We start from the raw sequence: 26,059 nt of genomic DNA, 5'->3' as shown, positions 1-26,059 counted from the left end.
TTCGAGTCTGGCCTCGACTCCTCATGCTTAGACCAACGACTCTCCAAGCCTTTCTCATTGTTTGGGTTCCTCTGAAACCCTAGCTTTTGAGCTTCTTCTGATTTCTTTAGATCTGTTCTAAATTCATGTTTCCCTAAACTTTTAAATGATTTCTTGATATTTCTTTCTAAACTAGTCTTTCAAAACCTTTATTTTTTCCGATCTAGGGTTTTTTAGTGATTTAGATGTTTCTCTGGTTTTCTTTTTCTCTTGTGTGTTTCTTCTACTATGTTTCTTCTAAAATGTTCTTTGTGTGTTTCTTCTACTATGTTTCTTCTGCTGTGTTCTTGTTTTGTTTCTTCTACCATGTTCTTATCAGTTTCCTCTACTGTGTTCTTATATGTTTCTCCTACTGTGTTCTTATTAAGTTTCTTCTACTATGCTTCTTTATATGTTTCTCCTATTGTGATCTTGTTAGTTTCTTCTACTAGGTTTCTTATTAGTTTCTTCTCCTATGTTTCTTTATTGTCTGTCGCATGTTCTTCTTTTACTATGCTTCTCATGAGTACCGGCTAATGAAAGAGCATGTCAAAGGTCTCAGTTCCTTTCTGAGACCTCTGAACTTGTCTCGATTAGTACCTTTTTCCTTGATTACTTGTCCTCTCATCTCTGCACTCGATTGATGGTAAAAACCTTAGAATTTGGGGGTTCATCCGAGTTTTTAGGCCATTGGCTATATGATTTGCTTGAACTTGTTTGATTCCATAAACCCTAACTCCTTTAGACCTATTTCGAGTCTCTGAACTGAGTCTTTAAATCTCTGTTTCTTTAAGCGATTCTGATTTTCTACTTTCTAAGGTCCTTATACTGGACCCTTTGTATGCTATTTGATACTATCTCTTCTACATTGCTGACCTATGTGACTACCATGATCTTACAGTCTATTACCTACTAATTTTGCAATCGCATGACGTTTTTTCTTTGCCCTAAATTCAGCCTAGCATATTTTTGTGCTATTTATATGTGCTGAACTTCCCTCTAAAAATGGCTTTCCATTTTGATTAATTTCAGACTTCCTTTGTATAAGTTTGATTGATTTCTTTCCTTGTCTGCTGACTTCCCTGTTACTCGATTTGAGTCAAAAACTTTCTTTAGCTTTTCTGACTTGGTTCATTCATGGACCAATGATTACAAAAATATCTAACCCCTTGTTTTACTGTATATTGATTGATCCTTACCTTATTTATTTTAACCGTGTATTTCAAAATTCTTCCCTTAATTAAACCTCCATGTATTTACCCCTAATTGCCTATTTTGCACAAGATGCTTATTTGATTTCTTTCCTTAAATAACTTTTACCATTTAAGTCTGAATTCCATAACTAAAGGAAATCTTGTATTGATTGATTTATAATTGATATCCAGTTCCTTAATTGTTTTCTTACCTTATTTCTGCCTGTTTTTCAGACAATAAATACATGACTCTTTTATTAGTAAAAACATCCATCACTCGTAGTCTTTCTTAACTTACACTTACACTCAAAAGTATTCTCTCTTGTTGCTTGTATTGTGGCCTATTCACAAGACCTACTGCCTGCCTTCCTTTATTTGCTTCTTTAAAACTAGTATGTCCTGATTTAAGCTTTTTAGCACCACAACAATGTGTTTATTTACTGCTTATGTATCTCTGTCAGCTTACTGCTTCTGTGTGGTTCAACACTACTGATTTCTTTCTGCCTGTCTATTATGAATCCCAAACCCCTGTCCCCCTTGTTCATGCTATGGTTTGAGGCATGGCAATATGCAAATTATTGTTCATGAATTAAACTTGATCCCATGGGATCCTAGCCTCTAATAATGTGTGTTCTAGTAGGCTTATGGGTATGCTAGCATCCTCCATTGTTGGGCATGCCTAAAGCCTGCCCTTGCCTAAGCAATAGGCTCTTTACAATCTCCCCATTCCCCTGAACCCCCCTATGTGTGTTTATTAGTAGTTGTTTCCCTCTCCTTTTCCCCTTTAGCATTCTATTGTGCACTTGCACACTTTCTTAGTCTTTTAGTTCTGCCCTCCTCTTGTGAGCCTTGCCTTGGGACCCTTTGAGTTCCCTCTGAACTTGGACACTTGGTAGCTAGCCCTTCCACACTGCACTTGTCCTAATCTGATTATACATTTGGGTGTGAGCATTGCTCGGAGTCCCTTTTAGGCTTTTATGGAACTTTGACACACTCAAATGGGAGAAAAGCTTTAGATCATGATCTCATGGAGGTTGTTTACCTCATATTTCAGATATGAAGTCTGAATCAGGCTCTCTTTTGGTTGTACTTTTATTTATATTTTTTGATGTATTTTTTACTTTATTCCGGGATATAATAATTTGTAATAAACTCTTGGGGATGGTTAGTGAAACAGGGGCAGGTAACTATGTATGCAAAAAGGGTAGATACCATGTCTATAGGAATTTTGAATCTGCATATAGAAATCATGCCTATAGGTGTTTGGAAATCTGAATATGCTGTAAGGCCCCGTGAATTTCCTACTCAGAACCCCGAATCCCGTGGTGCCACGTTAGGAGCCTGTGTTAGGATTCATAAAATTTCATTGCGGCAAGCTTGCTCGCCGCGGTTCGAACCCTTTTGGATTGAACAGTGCATTAAAAAGTCAAGAAATAATGTTTTCCAGAGAAGTGCGATTTTGCGGTCGAGAATGCGGTCGCATATCAGGTATGCGCACCGCATAGGGGGCATAGTCACCACAAAGTGAGTCAGTGTGTTAGTCAAATTCTAGGTTAAATATGCGGTCAATTATGCGATCGCATAACCGATATGCGGACCGCATAGTCGTCGCATAATTTCCTTGGGATTTTGTAAGGAGCAGTTATGTGGTGCATTATGCGACCGCAGAATGGGTATGCGAACCGCATTTTTGCCACATACGCAGACAGAATGTTCAGATTTTGAGAGCACTTTTGCGGTCCATTCTGCGGGATGCATTTCTAATTTGCGATCGCAAACCTAACTCGGGGCTCCAATTTTCTAAATTTTAAACCCGACCCCTTATCGATATATTCGGTGTTATAGCTCATTTTGAGCATATTTCCTGATGTTTTTAGAGAGAGAGAGAGAGAGGGTCCTAGAGAGGGAAGTTCTTCCCATCAAATTACTCCATTAAACCTTGCCAAATCTTTGAAGATAATCAAGTGAGGTCACCTAAATATTCCTCCCAAGAGGTAAGATATTATTACCTCAGCTCTTGTTCTTATGCTTACCAATAAGGGATCTCTAGTGAAGTAATTCATGGGTATAATAATGAATTTCTTGTATGCATATCACACCATAGAATATTGGGAGGTAGTGAACTAAAAAGAAAACAAGAGGGGTATAAAATGATAGAAATTTCTCTCAAAAGGGCCTAAGATCACAATGCACCTTTAGTGTTTGATAGTATGCTCAAAACAAGCTAGAATCTCAATCTCGTCTCTAATTCTCGGTTTAATTTGTAATTCTTACACAATAGATCGAAGTGCTAAAAGTTTCGAAATTTTGTGAGGAATAAGGAAAGCTTTATTGAGGTATGCATGGCTAAAATACCGTCTTTTAGAAATTGAGCTTCATCGTTGGTTGTGTGAGTACGGTAAGATTAAATTGAATTGTTGTATTGATTGCTATTTCACTCGACATGATGATGCAACCTTATATGCGTGGAAACTGCATCTCAAATTGATCAACGTTCTATTCTTGATAATTTGAAAAGTTGCAAGGACTATGAATCATGTATCTAAATGCTTAGACCTTAGATTGAAATTGAAGTGCGTTGTTGTGCCATTTACATGAAGTCTCATCAACGCCTACAACTTTATTTGCTCTTGTGTGCCATACTCTCTTGAATTACAAACCTAATATTGAAAATGAGAACAATGTGAAACGTGAATTGTGGAATGTGAAAATTGTGGCCCCAAGTGCCGGTAAACTAATACATGTGTAACCAAAGATTGGAGTGAGATGAATAATGGAAAATGGTAACGCCTCGGTAAGGAGGCTTAGCCGATCGGGCCATGATCGAACGCCATGACATATACACATGGCGATTATGCATTGATGATTGAAACTGGAAAGTGTGAATAGAATATTGGTAACGTCTCCGGGAGACAGCCTAGTCGATCGGGTCGAGATCGGACTCCACTCAAGATAGCGGTGGTAATGTCAATGATGTGGAACAGTATGAAATGCCCATCTAAAGGCTATGGAAACATGATGTGAAGGTTGTGTAATTCTTTCTTGCTGATAATGTTGTGATCGTTTAAAGCTTTGAAGTGATACCTGTGATTTCCTTATTTGTGTATGAAAGTTTTTTTCTAATTTGATGGTGTTTAGTTATACATACTAGTTCTATTCGATGGCACTAACGTCTCTTTTTCCAGGAGCGCTATGTCTTTAAATGGATGTAGGTGTTTCTATAGCAGGCAGTGTTGGTCGCAGCTAGTACCGCATCATCCTTTCAGCTGACTTGGTAAGCCTCACTTCATTCGGGGTCCTATTTCATCTATTCATCATGTACTTTGTATTTTAGGTATAGCCGGAGCCTTGTTACTGGCATTTCCATATTACATTACTCTTAGTTGTGTTTAGAGTCTCCGTAGACAGGTTGTGGGTAGTATCAGGTATTGGAATTAAAGTAGAAATATTCATGTTTGGCAAAGATTTATAAAACTTATAATATTTTGATAATTATGATGTAAGCTGCTAATGGAAATGAAATGGAAGTTGTTAATGAAATACTTACTAAATATGATTAATGGAGTACATCTCCTATTTAATCATGAATTATTTTTTGTAGAATGAAACCTAACAGGCTTGCTCAGTCGGGTTTATTCGGTTGAGCGCTGGTCGCGCTCCTTGGATATTGGGGCGTGACAAACTTGGTATTAGAGCCTAAGGTTTTAAAGTATCCCAGGATGTCTCGGAGCCGTGTCTTGTAGAGTCCTTCTTATCGGTGTGTAGTCGACCACATCTATAAGTTGGAGGCTACTTGGGCATTTAGGAATAACACCCTTCTTTGATGTTCTGGATCGTGCGGTGAAACTGTCCCTCTCTAATTAGTCCAATGTTCTATATTTCAGTAAATGACACCTAAGAAGAAAGCGAGAATTGGCCAAGCAAGCCAATTCCACCTCAGGAGTGGCTGATGATTCACTGCTTGATACTGTGGATGAGGGTAGCCGCCCTGTTATCGCTTTGCCTGATTCTTTTACTCCAGAGCAGACTACCCCAGTTCCCACACCCGTGGAGGGTACCACCATCCCTCCCGTTGATACTCTTGTCCCGCCTCCAGCTCCAGCCTCCGGTTCTGGTATTTCGGATGGGGATCTTAGGGGAGCTATTCAGATGTTGACCCAGCTAGTGGCCTCCCAGGCCTAGAGGTCGAATGTTGTGCCTAGTTCATCCATCCAGCAAGGGGATTCTACTAGTTCCAGAGTGAACAGATTTCTTCAGTTAGACCCTCCGGTGTTTACAAGTGCCAATCCAGAAGAAGACACTCAGGATTTTATTGATGAGATGCACAAGACCCTCAGGGTTATACGTGCAACTGAGACAGAAGGAGTAGAGTTGGCTGCCTAACGCTTGAAAGGGGTGGCCTATTCATAGTTTGAGTTGTGGGAGGATTCCTGAGAGGAGGGGTGCCCTCCGGTGAGGTGGAGCAAGTTCGTTGATGCCTTTACTAAACATTTCCTGCCCGCTGAGACAAGGGCAGCCTGTTCGACAGAGTTTGAAAATTTGAGGCAAGATAACAGAAGTGTGTGGGAGTACCACATGGAATTTACTCGCTTGTCCATGTATGCCATTCATATGTTGCCCACAATAGAGGCCAGGGTGTACCGGTTTGTTCAGGGCATTAATTCTTTGACCATTAATAAGGCTTCTACGCCTGCATTGAATTCCGACATGAATTATGGGAAGATGAGAGCATTTGCTCATGCCACAGAGAATCATAAATTAAAGAATAGAATGGAGAGAGAGGGTAGTAGCAAGACCCGGTCTACGGGCAATATGGGAGAGTCACTAGGTGGGGGAAGATCAACTTTTAGGGGAGGATCATCAGGGCCTTCCCAGTCTATTGCACAGTCTTCAGCCAGTGCACTACCGCCAGGGCCCAGCCAGCAGCAGTGGAGTCATTTTAGGCCCGGTCAGGGCATCACAGGATCCTATCAGCGGGGTCGGTCAGGAAAGAGGCCCCAGCAGTAGCCGAGGTCCCCGTGCCCCAGGTACGGGAAGATGCACTCAAGGACTTGCTATCTAGAGTTACCTATACGCTATGGATGTGGGATAAGGGGTCATATTCAGAGACATTGTCATGCATCCCGCCAGGAAGTGGGTAGGGGCGTAGCTCAGTCATCTAGCCAGGGGCAGCTGCTACATCTTCAGCCCCCTCCCCAGCTCGAGGTACCCCAGCACCCGCAGGGCGTGGTGCAGCTAGGGGTGGTGCGCAGAGTTCAGGAGGACCCAACTGGTTTTATGCTATGAGTGGTCGCCAAACTGTAGATGCTTCTCCAGATATTATTACAGGTATTCTGACTGTCCAATCTGATGATGTGTATGCACTTATTGACCCTGGTTCCACCTTGTCCTATGTTACCCCTTTTGTTGCTATGGGATTTGGGATAGAGCCGGATCACCTTCATGAGCCCTTTTTGGTGTCTACCCCAGTTGGTGAGTTTATTACAGCTGCTCGGGTTTATAGAGGATGTGTTGTTACGGTACGGGGTAGGGATACTGCGGCCAATCTTATTGAGTTAGGGATGGTCGACTTTGATGTAATAATGGGAATGGATTGTCTTTATTCATGCTTTGCCAAACTTGATTATCGGACTAGAACCATTAGGCTTTAATTTCCTAATGAGCCCGTTATTGAATGTAAGGGAGATAATGTAGTTCCTAGAGGTCGGTTTATTTCCTACCTTAAGGCCGTGAAGATGATCAAGAAGGGGTGTATCTATCATCTAGTTTGGGTCACGGACACCAATGCCGAGGCGCTTAGCCTTGAGTCTGTACCAGTTGTGAATGAATTTCTAGATGTCTTTCTAGATGAACTCCCTAGGATTCCACCGGACAAGGAAATTGATTTTAGGATCGATATGATACCAGGCACACAACTTATATCAATTCCACCTTACAGAATGGCACCGGCAGAATTGAAAGAGATAAAGGAACAATTGAAGGATTTGCTAGAGAAGGGTTTCATCCGGCCGAGTGTGTCGCCATGGGGCGTACCGGTCTTGTTTGTAAGAAAGAAAGATGGATTACTGCGGATGTGTATTGACTACCGACAACTCAACAAGGTCACAATCAAAAACAAATATCCTCTGCCAAGAATAGATGACTTATTTGATCAATTGCAAGGTGCTACATGTTTCTCAAAGATTGACTTGCGGCCGGGTACCACCAATTGAAGACAAGGGAGAAGGACATTCCAAAAACAGCCTTCAGAACTCGGTATGGGCACTTTGAATTTATGGTAATGTCTTTTGGGCTAACAATGCCCCGACAGCTTTCATGGATCTTGTGAATCGAGTCTTCAAGCCCTTTCTAGACTCATTTGTGATAGTGTTTATTAATGATATCCTTGTGTATTCCCGAAGTCGGGAGGACCATGCTGCCCATCTCAGGGCAGTTTTGTAGACTCTTCAGCAACATCAATTGTATGTGGGCCATGTCATTTCTAAGGAAGGAATTATGGATGATCCTCAAAAGATTGCAGCAGTTAAGAATTGGCCTAGACATACCACTCCAACTAAGATTCGCAGTTTCTTAGGCTTGTCTGGGTACTATAGGAGGTTTGTGGAGGGGTTTTATACTCATGCCTCTCCGTTGACTAAATTGACGCAAAAAATAGTTAAATTCTAGTGGTCCGATGCTTGTGAAAAGAGTTTCCAAGAATTGAAGTCAAGATTAACAACAGCACTAGTGTTAGCCCTGCCAGAGGGAACAGAGGGGTTTGTAGTGTATTGTGATGCTTCGAGAATCGGGCTTGGGTGCGTGTTAATGCAACACAACAAGGTTATAGCCTATGCTTCTAGGCAACTCAAGAATCATGAGAAGAACTATCCAACCCATGACTTAGAGCTGGCAGCAGTGGTGTTTGCGCTAAAGATTTGGTGACATTATTTGTATGGGGTCCATGTGGATGTATTTACAGATCATAAGAGCCTTCAATATATTTTCAAGAAGAAAGAGTTGAATCTGAGGCAAAGAAGATGGCTAGAGTTACTCAAGGACTATGACATTCATATTCTCTATCACCCTGAAAAGGCTAATGTTGTGGCAGATGCACTTAGTCGAGAATCTATAGGAAGTTTAGCTCATTTGGATGCCCATCAGAGGCCGTTTTGCTAGGGAGGTTCACCAGTTGGCTAGTTTGGGAGTTCACCTTGCGAACTCTAATGAAGGAGGGGTAATTGTGCGGAATATGGCTGAATCAATGCTTGTGGCAGAGGTGAAAGAGAAACAAATTGTGGATCCATTGTTAGCACAACTGAAAGAGGGGATTTTCAAACACAAAACCACAGCTTTTTCCTTTGGCATGAATGATGGTACCCTACGGTACCAAGACCGTCTATGTTTTATTGATATCGACGGTCTTCAGAAAAGGATCATGGTAGAATCTCACACTTCCAAGTATTTCGTGCAACCACGTTCCACAAAAATGTATCATGATCTCTGTCGATGCCCCCTTTTTCTCTAACCGTGGGGTCAGAAATCGGGTATACGACATTGGGAAGGACAACTCTATTCCCTTTCGAGAATTGGGTTTCGGAATTTGAAGAGTCGCCACCTAATGATTATAGTGCATTAGGACACTTTTTTAGAAGAGTTTGAGTTGGAAAACCAAAGTTCGGGTAAGGGCTAGAAATTATCTCAAGGGGAAGGTGTTAGGCACCCCTCAAGATCCACTAGTGTGATTCCCGACCATGTTACAATTGTGCCTTTACAAGTAATCAATCAAGGCTCAAATAAGGATTCGCGTATAACATTGCAATCAGGTTGAAAACTTTCGAAGGTAAGTGGAGAGGGCAGAAATTTATAAAAAAAACAATTTGAATAGTTTTACAAGAAGAGATGAAAGCAAATAAAGGGAGGAGAGTCCTAAGTTTATAATCAATATGGATCACTTCAATGCAATACCCAACAATCACTCTCAGAAGAGGGGTCACACGTGATATTAGCGCATCGGTCATCATATCCATATCTACCCTTCCCACCCTGTTAAGGTGTTAAAGCGTAGAATGGTATCGTTACTTATTGCATGCTATTGCCCGTCCCAATCCTATCAGTCCCGGAGGCATATGGGACTACTAATCCTAAAGGGGAGGGAGTTGGGGCTTTTGCGAAGTTTTCAAAAGGATAAAAATCTAGGCTACAAGCAATAACAGATAGCAGTTTAAAGGGAAACAAATAGCAGTTAAGGCTCAAGTTGGCCTCCTCATTCAAAGCAGCAGATTATTTAGCATGACTTACAAATATTGGTTTGGTCTGTATAAAACTTAACGTAGGAAGGGTGGCTAGTTTATCACATATTTTTTAGATAAGAAGTCCGAATTAGGCCTGCCTGCAGGTTGTAATTATCAAAACTAATGCAATTATAAAATTTTACCCTAAGGCTTGCCTAAGCGTTAAACAGAACCTATATGCATGATATCTATTAGTTTCGGAAATAAAGAAGTAAACTAATTGCAGAAAAAGAATTGTCAATTACAGGGACATAAGATCTGCAGGCGTTAAACATTATTGCTACTGATTTTTGGCTTATAAGCGAGTTGACGATTCAGGTTTAGTTATCAACTCCTATAGACATGTTTTCTAGGTGTTTCTGATTTAAGCATTGTTATTGCTTATGCAAGAATCTTATAGGCAGGTTGTCTACATGCAATTAATTAGGTATTTAAATGCAATAATAGGTTTTCCTAATGACAGATGTAGAATGCAGAAAGTCCTATAGGCATGGTGTCTATATGAAGATGCAGAATTTCAGAAGTATAGTAATTCCCTATGAACATGGTATCTATATGAGAATGCAGAGTTTCAGTGATTTGCAGAACTTTAGAAAAAAAAAAGTAATCCCTATGCACATGGTGTCTACATGAGTGCAGAATTTCAGAAGTATAGTAATTCCCTATGAACATGGTATCTACCCATTGCATGCATAGTCCCCTACCCTTTTCCACTAGCCGACCCCAAATGTTTATTACAAGATTATTACAGACCAGAATGAACAAGAAAAAAATATATCAGAAATTAAATATTCCAACCAATGAGAGCCTAATTGAGACCCCAGGTCTGAAATATGAAATAAACCAGCTTCCAAAGATCAGATTCCAAAGCCTTTATCTTATTTGGGATGTGTGAAAGTTCCAAGGAGCTTCAAGAACTCTAGGCAATGCTTATACCCCAAATATATTGCAGAATTAGATTATAGTACAGTGTGGAAGGGCCAGCCCTCAAATGTCCAAGTTCAGAGGGAACTCAAGGTCCCAAAGCAAGGCTCAAAAGAGAGGGGCAGAACTTAAGGTTCTAGGAATAGGTGTAGGTGCAATAGAGGGGAATTAGGGAATGCCAAGGCAGGCTGGTGGTCATGCCCAGCAATTAAGAGTGCTGGCACATCCCTGACCAGCCTGTCAGCTAAAAATTAAAGAGTTAGGACCTATTAAAGGTCAGGTTTAGCCCTGGACAGCAACTTGGATGCTGCCAGGCTATACCTCAACTCAACACACCTGAGGGAATGGGGTATGGGAAATTGAAAGAGCCTAGGATCCAAAGGATCCAGCTTTAATCCATAGACAATAACTTTGTGTATTGCCATGTCGTAAGCCACACCTCAAGCACATAAAGGGGTATGGGGAATGGGATTCATTGCAGTAACAAATAGCAAGACATAAGCAAACTATCATTGACGTTGAACTCTACAAAGCAGTAAAGTAGGCATGGACATAAAAACGGGTAAGTAAACACATTGGGGTTGATGCTAGAATCAAAACTAGGACATACCAGTTTTAGGAAAAACAAATGAAAGCAGAAGTCTTGAGAAAGCCAAAGTGCAGAAAGTTTTAGAAGGGGTTGTGAGAATTAAGTGAAGCTCTGAAAATGTATTCTGTCCCGTGAAAAGAAAAAGAGTCGAGTATTTATAGCTTGGAAAATAGGTAGAGAGTAAGGGAAGAATCATAGTACTTATGGAAATATGTATTAATTATAATCAATCAACATAAGAACATCCTTTAATTAAGGAGTTCAAACTCAAACGGTAATGGACATCAATCAGTTAAGGAAAGAGTATCAAGTAAACATCTTGTGTAAAGTAGGAAATTAGGGGTAAATACATAGGGGTTTAACTAGGGAAAGAAAATTTTAAAATTTACGGTTAGCCCAAATAAGGCAAGAACACAGTAAATCAATTAGTACCTAATAAATCAAGGAATCATGGATTCGACATTACCAATGAACCAAGTCAAAAAGATAGGAAAGATTTTAACTTAAGGAAAATCAGTAGCAATCAAGTAGGCCTATTAAAAGGGATTTCACAAGTTGGAAAGCCCTTTTACAGAAAGGTTCATCACATATAAAGAGCATACAGACACGTTAAGTATGAAAGAAAAATTGTCATGCCATCGCAAAAATCAGTGGAAAATCCAGTAACAGAGTTTAGAATAGTTCAAAGCAACAGAGTAAAGAAACTAATTCGAAGTGTGATGAGAAAAAACTAATAAAAACAGTATAAGGAAGCATGCTTAAGAAGATCCTTTTAGAAGATGCTTAAACAAAGTTCAGTAGAAGGGAAAAATACTAAGAGCACTTAAGAACACGATAGAAGAATACAGTAGGTGAAACATACCAGAACATAGTAGAAGAAAATAGTAGACCATAGTAGAAAAGCATACAAGGACTTAGTGTAGAAAACACAATAGCAGAACATACAAGAACGAAATATAGAAAGCACGGTATAGAAACATACGTGGTATAAGGAAAACATAAGAACATAGTAGAGGCAAATATATACAAAAGAAAAGAAGAAAGTCAGATAAACACTTACGTATTTTCAGAAAACCCTAGATGGTAAAAGAGGCTTCGGAAAGTAATTTTTGAAAGAAAAGTTAGGGAAATCGTTTGAACACTCAAGTAGAGCATAGATACACAACAGATCTAAAAGAAAAATCGAGGAAAACCTCGACGGGTTAGGGTTTCAGAAGAACCATAGAAAAAGCCTTGAAAAGGTCACCGATTTTAGTCGGAGAGGTCAGAATCAGGCTCAAAACACCATGGTATGCAGGAGCAAGGCCGGAGATGGCCGGAATCTTCGAATCGGTGAAGGCCTGAGTGAAGACCTTCGAGGTCTGGCCTCGAACCTTCGAGCATCAGGCATGCCAGAGCCGGAGGAGGTGAGTGTAGGATGTCCATGGACTGAGAAGCCATGGACTCCGGTGAAAACACAGTGGACCAAGATAGGAGGAGGATAGGGTTCCGAAGGACCTTGAGAGTCTTGATAGAGTTTTAGGATTCAGAGGCGGCGTCATAGTGCAAATGGGGTTAGGGTTAGAGGGGTTAGGGGATTAAAAAGGGAAAGGGTGAATCAGGGTCGTTGATCAAAATGATCAACGACCAGGATTTAAATGGAAATCCGGACGGGTTTGTAAACGGGTTAAGGGGTCGGGTAAAAATATAAACTGGGTCGTCCGAATTTGAATTTGAAATTGTGTGAATTTTAGGCTAAAATTGAAATGAACTGAGGCTACATGATAAATAGCCAGTTTTACCCTTTTTTTATTTATAAAAAATAGTAAAATGATTTGAAAAACAAATTAAAAGCACCGACCTAATTAATAATATATAAACATTAATCTAAAAATGCTGGAAATGATTTTATGATTGCAAAATGCTATTAATCGTAATATAGGCCATAATTGCAATTTTATGTAATTTAGCTTAAAAAATATCAAATGAATTTGTAAAAATATGCAAAAATCACGTTAATTATGTTTTGGTGTAACTATGAGGATGGAAATAAATTATTCACCAAAATGATAATTTCGAAAATAATTATTGGATTTTGTACTATTAAAATAGACAATAAATTGGTTTTGAAAATCTCTAACAATTTGGGAAAAATACCAAAATACTTGGGCATGCTTATATATGCATACACATGCTATTTTGAAAATATTTTGTGTATAAAAAATATATAGGGAAAAATTGGGTATCAACAGCTGCCCCTCTTTACCCAGGAAGGATGAAAGAGTTGTCAAGTAAAGATAAGATGGCCAATTTTGATCGGAAGTGGAGATTTGAAAGGAGTTTTGACCGAGCTCTAGTTTCTGAGCCGCCTACATATCCCTGGTCTTATAGGAATCAGGCCATATGTAGTTTAGGAACCATTGACGGAATATGCCGATGGAGATTTGAAACGGACTAACACGATGTTAAGATTGAGAGAGGTTTCTGAAAATCGATAGGCTGCGGGAAACAGAGCGGGATCGCTCCTGCTGAGGCGGCCGTTGCCAGCCGGTGTACCTGCAAGTAAGCAATACGAGCGTATATCGTGTGTAAATTTAAACGTGATGCAAGTTCCCACTGGACCATGAATGTTGCCCTCGGACGGTTAGGATGATGTCCTCGAACCATGACGTCCTGGGCCATGAGGCGTATGGTAAAGGATTTGCAGGCTGTGCAATAATGTTCTCGGACTATGAGAGTGGTGCCTCTAAACCATGATGCCTTTGAATAATGATGTGAAAAAGATAAAATGGGGTCCTCAGGCCATGGCATGGCGTTCTCGGGCTATGAAAATGGTACCTCCGAACAGTGACGCCTTTTGACAATTTGGCGATCTTTCAGCCCATGAAATGCAGCAGGTGGTGATCTTTTAGCCGATGCAAGACGTAAATAAAAGGTTGCGATATTTCAGCCATGCATGAAAAATAAAGTGGCGATATTTCAGCCATGTAAGAAAATAAAGTGGCGATATTTCGGCAATGCAAGAAAATAAAGCGGCGATATTTCAGCCATGCAAGAAAATAAAGTGGCGATATTTTAGCCATGCAGGATGGATAGGGCTTCGTCTCGGAAGGCAGAAAGGTAGCCTTATGCAGAATGCAGATGGAGATAGAGCTTAGTCTCAAAAGGCAAAAAGGTAGCCTTGTGCAATGCAGGAAATGTAGATGGAGGTAGAGCTTAACTTCGGAAGGCAGAAAGGTAGCCTTATGCAAAATGCAGATGGAGACAGAGCTTAGTCTTGAAAGGCAGAAAGGTAGCCTTATGCAGAATGCAGATGGAGACAGAGCTTAGTCTCGAAAGGTATAAAGGTAGCCTTGTGCAATGCAGGAAATGCAGATGGAGGTAGAGCTTAACCTTAGAAGGCAGAAAGGTAGCCTTATGCGATGCAGAGAAATACAGATGGTGGTAGAGCTTAACCTCGGAAGGCAGAAAGGTAGCCTTATGCAATGCAGAGAAATGCAGACGGAGGTAGAGCTTAACCTCGGAAGGCAGAAAGGTAGCCTTATGCAAAATGCAGATGGAGACAGAGGTTAGTCTCGAAAGGCAGAAAGGTAGCCTTATGCAACGCAAGAAATGCAGATGGAGGTAGAGCTTAACCTCGAAAGGCAGGAAGGTAGCCTTGTGCAATGTAGGAAATGCAGATGAAGGTAGAGCTTAAACTCGGAAGGCAGAAAGGTAGCCTTATACAATGCAGAGAAATGCAGATGGAGGTAGAGCTTAACCTTGGAAGGTAGAAAGGTAGCCTTATGCAATGCAGAGAAATGCAGATGTAGGTAGAGCTTAACCTCGGAAGGCAGAAAGGTAGCCTTATGCAGTCCAAGAATGTAAAAGGATGATTAGTAGTAAGATCTCTTAGCTGATAGCTGATTACGATAATATGACTGCTGGGGAGATTGTGTACGGATAGCAATTGCGGCCAAGTGATGATTCTGAAAAGTTGCATTCTTGGGAAAGTATGCATACATAAATATACCTGACGATATTGCAAGTCGAGTGCCTGCATACAAAGAAAATCGTGCGTTCTGTGAGGGGAAAGGTTAGTTCGTCTTCCCCGGGCTCTTGACGTTGTGTGTCATTGGGGTAGCGTCGCTAAACAACAGCAATTCGAATAATAGTTATGCATGATTTAGTAAATATAACGTATATAATCGAAAATAGTTTTCTTTAGATGAACCAACGACTGCGACGTGGTTCAAGTCATTGCAACCTCTTTTTCTCCGGAATTTTGAGGGTCCTCCTCAAAATTCTGCCCCAGTTTACTGAGCGGACATTTCTGACGGTTGTGCTGAATGACTAAAAAAACATCTTTGGAATTTTGAGGGTCCTCCTCAAAATTCTGCCCCAGTTTACTGGGCTGGCACTTCTGGCGATGCATGAACTAAAATTAACTTCGGAATTTTGAGGGTCCTCCTCAAAATTTTGCCCCAGATCCAATAGCGGGAAAAAATGAAATTTTTATTAAATTGTTACCGAACCCATAGGGCTGCCTACGTATCCCCTCTTAAACGGGAATCAGGTCAGGCGTAGTTCAAATTACATCGTTAAGGGAATCATAAGTGGTTACACATAATATCGTTTCACTGCATCTGAATTGATTGGCTTCGGCCAGACTTCTCCATCCATCTCTGCTAGAATAAGGGCTCCTCCAGTTAGAACCCGGTGAACCATGTACGGACCCTGCCAATTGGGAGAGAACTTCCCCTTGGCTTCATCTTGATGTGGTAATATTTTCTTCAACACCAGCTGCCCCGGTGTAAACTTCCTTGGCTTAACCCTTTTGTTGAAGGCTTTGGACATTCTGTTCTGATACAACTGACCGTGGCAAACAGCATTCATCCTTTTCCCATCTATAAGGGCTAACTGCTCGTAGCGACCTTTTACCCATTATGCATCATCCAACTCTACTTATTGTCTGATCCTTAAGGAGGGAATTTCTAACTTGGTGGGGATGACCGCCTCTGTACCATAAACCAGCATGTAGGGAGTTGCTCCGGTCAATGTGCGGACTGTAGTGCGGTATCCCAATAAAGCGAATGATAACTTCTCATGGCATTGTTTGTGCCTTTCAACCATCTTCCTTAGTAACTTCTTGATATTCTTGTTGGCTGCTTTCATAGCTCCATTCATCTGAGGCCTGTAAGCTATAGAGTTCTTGTGTTTGATCTTGAAAGTTTCACACATTGCTTTCATCAAGTCGCTGTTGAGATTGGAACCATTATCGGTGATGATTGATTCCGGAACTCCGAACCAACAAACAATGCGCTCGCGGACGAAACCCGCCACAACCTTCTTAGTAACCGTCTTGTATGATGCTGCTTCGACCCATTTGGTAAAATAATCGATTGCCACTAAGATGAACCTGTGCCCATTTGATGCGGCAGGCTCGATAGGTCCAATAACATCCATTCCCCAAGTGGCGAATGGCCACGGTGAGCTTGTTGCAGTAAGCTCACTTGGAGGCGCCTTTATCATATCTGCATGTATCTGGCAGCGATAGCATTTGCGAACATACTGGATACAGTCTGTTTCCATAGTCATCAAAAAATACCCTGCTCGGAGTATCTTCTTTGCTAAGACAAAACCATTCATGTGCAGCCCGCAGGTCCCTGCATGCACTTTGTCTAATAGCCTGGATGCTTCTTTTGCTTCGACACACCTCAGTAAACCCAAATCGGGAGTCCTCCTATACAGGATTCCTCCACTGTGAAAGAAGTTGCTGGATAACCTACGAAGTGTGTGCTTCTGAGTAGCGTTGGCAAGTCCTGGATATTCCCCTATTGTCAAGTACTCCTTGATGTCGTGGAACAATGGTTTTCCATCCACTTCTTCATCAACGTGGGCACAATAAGCTGGCGGATCATGAATCTTTACTGGGATGGGATCAATGAAATTTGTATCTGGATGATGGATCATGGACGATAAAGTAGCTAATGCATCAGTAAACTTGTTCTGAACTCTGGGGACGTGCTGAAATTCTGTCTTTGTGAACCTTTTCCTCAACTCCTGTATATGATGCAAGTAGGGAAGTATCTTAAAGTTCTTGATTTCCCACTCTCCTCGAACCTGATGTATGAGCAAGTCTGAATCCCCGATCACTAGCAACTCCTGAACGTTCATGTCAATGGCCATTTTGAGCCCCAAGATGAAGGCTTCATATTCGGCTATATTATTGGTGCAAGGGAACCTGAGCTTGGCGGATACCGGGTAGTGCTGGCCGGTTTCTGATACTAGGACTTCTCCTATGCTAACTCCTTTGAAATATGCAGCTCCATCGAAAAACAGCCTCCAACCATCATAGGATTCTTCAATATCTTCTCCTTTGAAAGATACCTCTTCATCGGGAAAATACATTTTTAAGGGCTCGTATTCTCCGTCTACGAGATTCTCGGTGAGATGGTTCGCCAAGGCTTGCCCTTTGATTGCCTTTTGGGTCACGTAAATAATGTCGAATTCACTTAGCAGGATTTGCCACTTGGCGATCTTGCCAGTGGGCATGGGTTTCTGGAAGATATACTTTAGAGGGTCCATTCTGGATATGAGATAAGTAGTGTAAGCACAGAAATAATGCCTCAACTTATGCGCGACCCAAGTCAGAGCACAACAAGTGCGTTCTAAAAGAGAATACTGGACCTCGTACGGTGTGAACTTCTTACTGAGATAGTAGATGGCTTTCTCCTTTCTGCCCGTTTCATCATGTTGTCCCAGAACACAACCGAATGCTCCATCCAATACCGCAAGGTAAAGCAATAGGGGTCTTCCTGGCTCAGGCGGAACCAAGACCGGCGGCATTGACAGGTATTCCTTAATTCTGTCAAAAGCTTTCTGACAATCATCAGTCCACTTGGTAGCAACATCCTTTTTCAACATTTTGAAGATAGGTTCATAAATGACAGTGGACTGAGCTATGAGCCGGCTGATATAGTTGAGTCTCCCCAGGAAACTCATCACGTCCTTCTTGTTCTTTGGCGGTGGCAATTCTTGGATAACTTTGACCTTTGATAGATCCAATTCTATTCCTCAACGACTCATGATGAAGCCAAATAATTTTCCAGTAGGAACCCCGAATGCACACTTGGCGAGATTCAGTTTCAGATTGTACCTCCTCAGTCTGTTGAAGAACTTTCTTAGATCTTCCATGTGATCCCTGGCTTTCTTGGATTTGATGATGACATCATCCACATATACCTCGATCTCCTTTTGTATCATGTCATGAAAGATGGTAGTCATGGCTCTCATGTAGGTGGCACCAGCGTTCTTCAAACCGAATGGCATCATTTTGTAACAGTACATTCCCCACGGCATGATGAAAGCCGTTTTCTCTGCATCTTCCTCATCCATCCATATCTGATGATACCCAGCGAAAAAATCAACAAAAGACTGCAACTCGTGCTTGGCGCAGTTATTGATAAGAATGTGTATGTTAGGCAAGGGGAAGTCGTCTTTGGGACTAGCCCGATTAAGATCCCGGTAGTCAACACAAAATCTAACTTTCCCATCCTTTTTGGTACTGGCACGATGTTGGCTTTGACTTGCTTGGTAACCTCTTCTTTGATTTTCAAACTCATGTCGGGTTTGAATTTCCTGAGCTTCTGCTTTACCGGCGGGCATGTTGGATATGTTGGCAGTTTGTGAGCTACAATGGACGTGCTGAGACCAGTCATATCACCATATGACCAGGCGAATATGTCATCATATTCCTTTAGGAACTCCATGTACTCTTTCTTTTCTGATGGTGACAGGTGAATACTGATATGTGTTTCTTTGACATTCCCTGTATCTCCCAGATTAACGACCTCAGTTTCGTCCAAGTTAAACTTAGGCCTATTTTCAAAATTCTCAACTCCTCTGACGACCTCTTCTGGCATATCATCCTTTGCTGAGTCCATCTCCGTTTGTTGCGTTGTCTCGTTGCAAGTCACAATCGTTGGTTCATCGTCAAGGCAAGTAATAGTAATGTTGTGTAAAATAAAGTGAATGATACAAAATAATAAGAGCGAGATATATAATAAACTGAAATGCTTCGATTAAATTCGTAATTATTTTGAGTATCAGAGCTCTTTTCAGAATTAAAGACAATGCGGAAATAAAATCAGCTAGTAAAAAGTAAAATATGATGCATGGTGCTTTTGTTTAGCCTTGCTACCCTGAAGCTTTCCGGGCCCTGGTGGTTCTGATTGACCAATTGCTGAGGCTGCCAGAATGCACGAACTAACCTTTGGGGAGAGGAATAAAAATAAAAGAAAAAACAAAAAAGGTAACAAGTTAGCGCGAATTATGAGGAAAAATGTTGCAGTATTTAAACATATTGTGCAAGAATATAAATCGTGTCCTAATTTGGGTGCCTCGTTGTGCCCGAGGTAGGCCTAGCGACAAGTTAATTTGGAGAACTTATAATGCTAAATGCCTCATTTTGTTGATAAAAATAAGACGAATCCAAAACGACGCTAAATAACGGAAATCAAAAATGTCACTAATGGCCATCGGCCTTATTACATCATTAAAGCAAAATGAAAGACTCCTAACTACTTGGTCCCAGAAGGACCTTCCCCATATTCGGTATCTTTATCCCCCTCAAACAGCTTCACCAGCTCGCGCAGTCCTAGCAGCAGATAAGCTTGGGCCAAATGTCCACCTGCATTCTTTTCAGCGTTTCGACAATCTTCAATCCTCTTGAGGAACTTTCCTTCTAGCTCCACTAGACCCCGTTCCAAATACCCTAGTCGTTTGTTGGCGCTGACAGCCATATGCTTCCATTCCTCGATCAACTTCTGATGGTCTTCTTGTATTTCACGATGCTCACTTTCACACTCTCGAATCATCTTGCGCAGTTGATTGTACTAAACCCGTGCTTCAGCTTTCTCATCAAAAAATCTGTATCCGTGAATGAACCCGGGCTGACCCATACCATTGTGATTATTTTCCAACCAACTCGAATAGTGCGACACGCAACCAACGTGATACCTGTTTGGCTCAATAGATTTTTTCCCCAAAACGAACAAGCAATGCCACATGTGTTGAGCTTGGCATTTGTGAGGGCTATCATCGTCCTGGAAACCAGCCTTAAAGTGACTCATTTTGTCGACCCTTGGTATGATTTTCTTTCTTCCCGCCTGCCTCATGGCTCGGAGGGGAACGTAGGGATAAGTTCCTCTTAGACCAATGAGTATGAGAAATGGTGCGTCTTGGGATCGAACAATGAATTCTTCCGTAGGGAACCATTCGACCATCCACTGTACCTGGTCTTCTTTTAGATTCTCGAATAGCTCCACCCATCTTCCAGCGTCCTCTGGCTGAACGAACATGTTAGGCATATAATTCATACGCCTTGGCTGGTAGAAGGCAATATGATCATCCCAGTCTCTGCGTAAGATCTCCTGTCGGTATTCTTCTTTCTGGACGTGCTCCATGAGCCAGAGCTGAAGTAATAAATTGCATCCCTCAAAATGACTGGCCTTTCGCTGACAGTTGTCGAGAGCCCGATATATCTCAGCAACAATCATGGGCACTATACTGAAAGACTGTCCGCCAATTCCTTCCATCAGAGTCTTGGTTACGATGGCCAGTCTGGTGTGGATCCTAGCATTCTTCGTAGCGAACACTATCATCCCCAGGAAACAAAACATGAATACGAAGACCCTTCTGTGAATATGCCCCAGTGAGGTGAGGGCTAATTCATCAGATTAGGTGCAGTATGACTTGCTATGGCCGTACCTCTCATACAGATAGTCGAATGGGATGTAGGAGTCTTTCAAACAGGTCAAGTTTGGGTTCTTCTTCAGTCCCATCATCTTAAGGAAACCCCTACCCTTGCGATTCTCTCGCATAAGCAAACCCGGAGTCTCCCAAGGAATACCAGCTAAGCCTCCTATTTCATCGAGCAAAGGAGTCATTTCAAGGTCCCCAAAGCGGAACACGGACCTGTCACTATCCCAGAACAGACTTGCAGCCTCTATTATTTTGTTGTCAGGCTGGATTTCTAGAAGAGAAGGCAGATTCCCTAAGTATTTGCGGATGAGTGTCTGATCACTGGAGTGGAGATCTTCCCACCAATTTAGCAGCCTTGGATGAATGTTGGTTACCATGCCAAATCTGGAGACTTCGTGCCTCATTTTCTGCAAAACAGAGTATTAGACCCTTACCCCGCCAGACTCAACTATTTAAACCAATAATTAGCATAAAAACATTTAGTTCTCCAAATAAATGCATAGAACATGTAGGTGTCCATTTGGGTTTTAGGGAAACCCAATGGACTTTGGACAAGGCTATCTTAATGAGTCATTATGTGAACATAACTGACTCGGCTAGGTTTGACCATGATGCATGCACAGTTAGACAGAGTAAGGTTTCTATCGGGGTGTTAGACAGGAACCATTGAGCGGACAACTCAAGAGGGAAAGGCATGGAACCGTCGACTGCACCGCTGATCGACTAGTTTTACCGCAAATACGCCTTTGCCGAATTTAAAGGGTAATAATATTGGAAGAGCGCAACCACTCATTATAAGCGTTGCTATGGTATTTGTTTGGCACGAGTGGAATATGATGTTGAAGATGCAGTTTACAAGAATGAAATAAATTGACATATATTTTCACGTTCATAAGATAAATGATTACAATAATTGCAGTAATTACAATAGTATTGAAATAAAGCAGTAAAGAAAAGTAGCTAAAGGAAATAAAAGACATGAAGAGCCAAGTCAGTTTCGTATTGAAAGAATAAAAGACAGTAAATAAAGCAATTAATGAGATAGTAAAGTCACAAGCAACATGCAATGGTAAAAGCATAAAGAAAATCCCCAATAGAGTCATCATGCTGTCGATGCCCCCTTTTTCTCTAACCGTGGGGTCAGAAATCGGGTATACGACATTGGGAAGGACAACTCTATTCCCTTTCGAGAATTGGGTTTCGGAATTTGAAGAGTCGCCACCTAATGATTATAGTGCATTAGGACACTTTTTTTAGAAGAGTTTGAGTTGGATTACCAGAGTTCGGGTAAGGGCTAGAAATTATCTCGAGGGGAAGGTGTTAGGCACCCCTCAAGATCCACTAGTGTGGTTCTCGACCATGTTACAATTGTGACTTTACAAGTAAACAATCAAGGCTCAAATAAGGATTCGCGTATAACATTGCAATCAGGTTGAAAACTTTCGAAGATAAGTGGAGAGGGCAGAAATTTATAAAAAAAATGATTTGAATAGTTTTACAAGAAGAGATGAAAGCAAATAAAGGGAGGGGAGTCCTAAGTTTATAATCAATATGGATCACTTCAATGCAATACCCAGCAATCACTCCTTAGAAAAGGGGTCACACGTGATATTAGCGCATCAGTCATCATATCCATATCTACCCTTCCCACCATGTTAAGGTGTTAAAGCGTAGAATGGTATCGTTACTTATTGCATGCTATTACCCATCCCCATCCTATCAGTCCCGGAGGCATATGGGACTACTAATCCTAAAGGGGAGGGAGTTGGGGCTTTTGCGGAGTTTTCAAAAGGATAAAAATCTAGGCTACAAGCAATAACAAATAGCAGTTTAAAGGGAAACAAATAGCAGTTAAGGCTCAAGTTGGCCTCCTCATTCAAAGCAACAGATTATTTAGCATGACTTACAAATACTGGTTTGGTCTGTATTAAACTTAACGTAGGAAGGGTGGCTAGTTTATCACATATTTTTCAGATAAGAAGTCCGAATTAGGCCTGCCTGCTGGTTGTAATTATCAAAACTGATGCAATTATAAAATTTTACCATAAGGCTTGCCTAGGCATTAAACAAAACCTTTAGGCATGATATCTATTAGTTTCGGAAATAAAGAAGTAAACTGATTGCAGAAAAAGAATTGTCAATTACAAGTACATAAGATCTGCAGGCGTTAAACATTATTGCTACTGATTTTAGGCTTATAAGCGAGTTGACGATTCAGGTTTAGTTAACAACTCCTATAGACATGTTTTCTAGGTGTTTCTGATTTGAGCACTGTTATTGCTTATGCAGGAATCTTATAGGCAGGTTGTCTACATGAAATTGATTAGGTATTTAAATCCTATAATAGGTTTGCCTAATGACAGATGCAGAATGCAGAAAGTCCTATAGGCATGGTGTCTATATGAAGATGCAGAATTTCAGAAGTATAGTAATTCCCTATGAACATGGTATCTATATGAGAATGCAGAGTTTCAGTGATTTGCAGAACTTTAGAAGAAAAAAAAGTAAACCCTATGAACATGGTATCTACATGAGTGCAGAATTTCAGAAGTATAGTAATTCCCTATGAACATGGTATCTACATGAGTGCAGAATTTCAGAAGTATAGTAATTCCCTATGAACATGGTATCTACCCATTGCATGCATAGTCCCCTACCCTTTTCCACTAAGCGACCCCAAATGTTTATTACAAGATTATTACAGACCAGAATGAACAAGAAAAAAATATATCAGAAATTAAAGATTCCAACCAAGGAGAGCCTAATTCAGACCCCATGTCTGAAATATGAAATAAACCAACTTCCAAAGATCAGATTCCAAAGCCTTTCTCTTATTTGGGATGTGTCAAAGTTCCAAGGAGCTTCAAGAACTCCAGGCAATGCTTAAACCCCAAATATATTGCAGAATTAGATTATAGTGCAGTGTGGAAGGGCTAGCCCTCAAATGTCCAAGTTTAGAGGGAACTCAAGGTCCCAAAGCAAGGCTCAAAAGAGAAGGGCATAACTTAAGGTTCTAGGAATAGGTGTAGGTGCAATAGAGGGGAATTATGGAATGCCAAGGTAGGATGGTGGTCATGCCCAACAATTAGGAGTGTTGGCACACCCCTGACCAGCCTGTCAGCTAAAAATTAGAGAGTTAGGACCTATTGAAGGTCAGGTTTAGCCTTGGACAGCAACCTGGATGCTGTCAGGCTATACCTCAACTCAACACACCTGAGGGAATGGGGTATGGGAAATTGAAAGAGCCTAGGATCCAAAGGATCCAGCTTTAATCCATGGACAATAACTTTGTGTATTGCCATGTCTTAAGCCACAGCTCAAGCACATAAAGTAGTGTGGGGAATAGGATTCATTGCAGTAACAGATAGCAAGACATAAGCAAACTATCACTGAAGTTGAACTCTACAAAGCAGTAAAGTAGGCATGGACATAAAAACGGGTAAGTAAACACATTGGGATTGATGCTACAATCAAAACTAGGACATACCAGTTTTAGGAAAAACAAATGAATGCAGAAGTCTTGAGAAAGCCAAAGTGCAGAAAGTTTTAGAAGGGGTTGTGAGAATTAAGTGAAGCTCTAAAAATGTATTCCGTCCCGTGAAAAGAAAAAGAATCGAGTATTTATAGCTTGGAAAACAGGTAGAGAGTAAGGGAAGAATCATAGTACTTATGGAAATATGTATTAATTATAATCAATCAACATAAGAACATCCTTTAATTAAGGAGTTCAAACTCAAACGGTAATGGACATCAATCAGTTAAGGAAAGAGTATCAAGTAAACATCTTGTGTAAAGTAGGAAATTAGGGGTAAATACATAGGGGTTTAACTAGGGAAAGAAAATTTTAAAATATACGGTTAGCCCAAATAAGGCAAGAACACAGTAAATCAAGGAATCAGGGATTCGACATTACTAATGAACCAAGTCAAAAAGAGAGGAAAGATTTTTACTTAAGGAAATCAGTAGCAATCAATTAGGCCTATTAACAGGGATTTTGAATCAATCACAAGTTGGAAAGCCCTTTTACAGAAAGGTTCATCACATATAAAGAGCATACAGACACGTTAAGTATGAAAGAAAAATTGTCATGCCATCGCAAAAATCTGTGAAAAATCCAGTAACAGAGTTTAGAAGAGTTCAAAGCAACAGAGTAAAGAAACTAATTCGAAGCGCGATGAGAAAATACTGATAAGAACAGTAGAAGGAAGCATGCTTAAGAAGATCCTTTTAGAAGAGGCTTAAACAAAGTTCAGTAGAAGGGAAAAATACTAAGAGCACTTAAGAACACGATAGAAGAATACAGTAGGTGAAACATACCAGAACATAGTAGAAGAAAATAATAGACCATAGTAGAAAAGCATACAAGGACTTAGTGTAGAAAACACAATAGCAGAACATACAAGAACGGAATATAGAAAGCACGGTATAGGAACATACGTGGTAGAAGGAAAACATAAGAACACAGTAGAGGAAAATAAATACAAAAAAAGAAGAAGAAAGTTAGATAAACACTTACGTATTTTCAGAAAACCCTAGATGGTAAAAGAGGCTTCAAAAAGTAATTTTTGAAAGAAAAGTTAGGGAAATCATTTGAACACTCAAGTAGAGCATAGATACACAACAGATCTAAAAGAAAAATCGAGGAAAACCTCGACGGGTTAGGGTTTCAGAAGAAACCTAGAAAAAGCTTTGAAAAGGTCACCGATCTGAGTCGAAGAGGTCAGAATCAGGCTCAAAACACCATGGTATGCCGGAGCAAGGCAGGAGATGGCTGGAATCTTCGAATCGGTGAAGGTCTGAGTGAAGACCTTCGAGGTCTGGCCTCGAACCTTCAAGCATCAGGCATGCCAGAGCCGGAGGAGGTGAGTGCAGGTTGTCCATGGCCTGAGAAGCCATGGACTCCGGTGATAACACAGTGGAACAAGGTAGGAGGAGGATAGGGTTCCGAAGGATCTTGAGAGTCTTGATAGAGCTTTGGGATTCAGAGGCGGAGTCATAGTGCAAATGGGGTTAGGGTTAGAGGGGTTAGGGGATTAAAAAAGGAAAGGGTGAATCAGGGTCGTTGATCAAAATGATCAACGACCAGGATTTAAAAGGAAATCTGGACGGGTTTGAAAACGGGTTAAGGGGTCGGGTAAAAATAAGAACTGGGTCATCCAAATTTGAGTTGAAATTGGGTGACTTTTAGGCTAAAATTGAAATTTAATGGGGCTATAATTGAAATGAACTGAGGCTACATGTTAAATAGCCAGTTTTATCCTTTTTTATTTATAAAAAATAGTAAAATGATTTTAAAAATAAATTAAAAGCACCGAGCTAATTAATAATATATAAAAATTAAT

Source organism: Nicotiana tabacum, chromosome 1, assembly GCF_000715075.1.
Source record: "Nicotiana tabacum cultivar K326 chromosome 1, ASM71507v2, whole genome shotgun sequence".
In the NCBI taxonomy this organism is placed as follows: domain Eukaryota; kingdom Viridiplantae; phylum Streptophyta; class Magnoliopsida; order Solanales; family Solanaceae; genus Nicotiana; species Nicotiana tabacum.
This window is presented reverse-complemented; position numbering follows the sequence as displayed.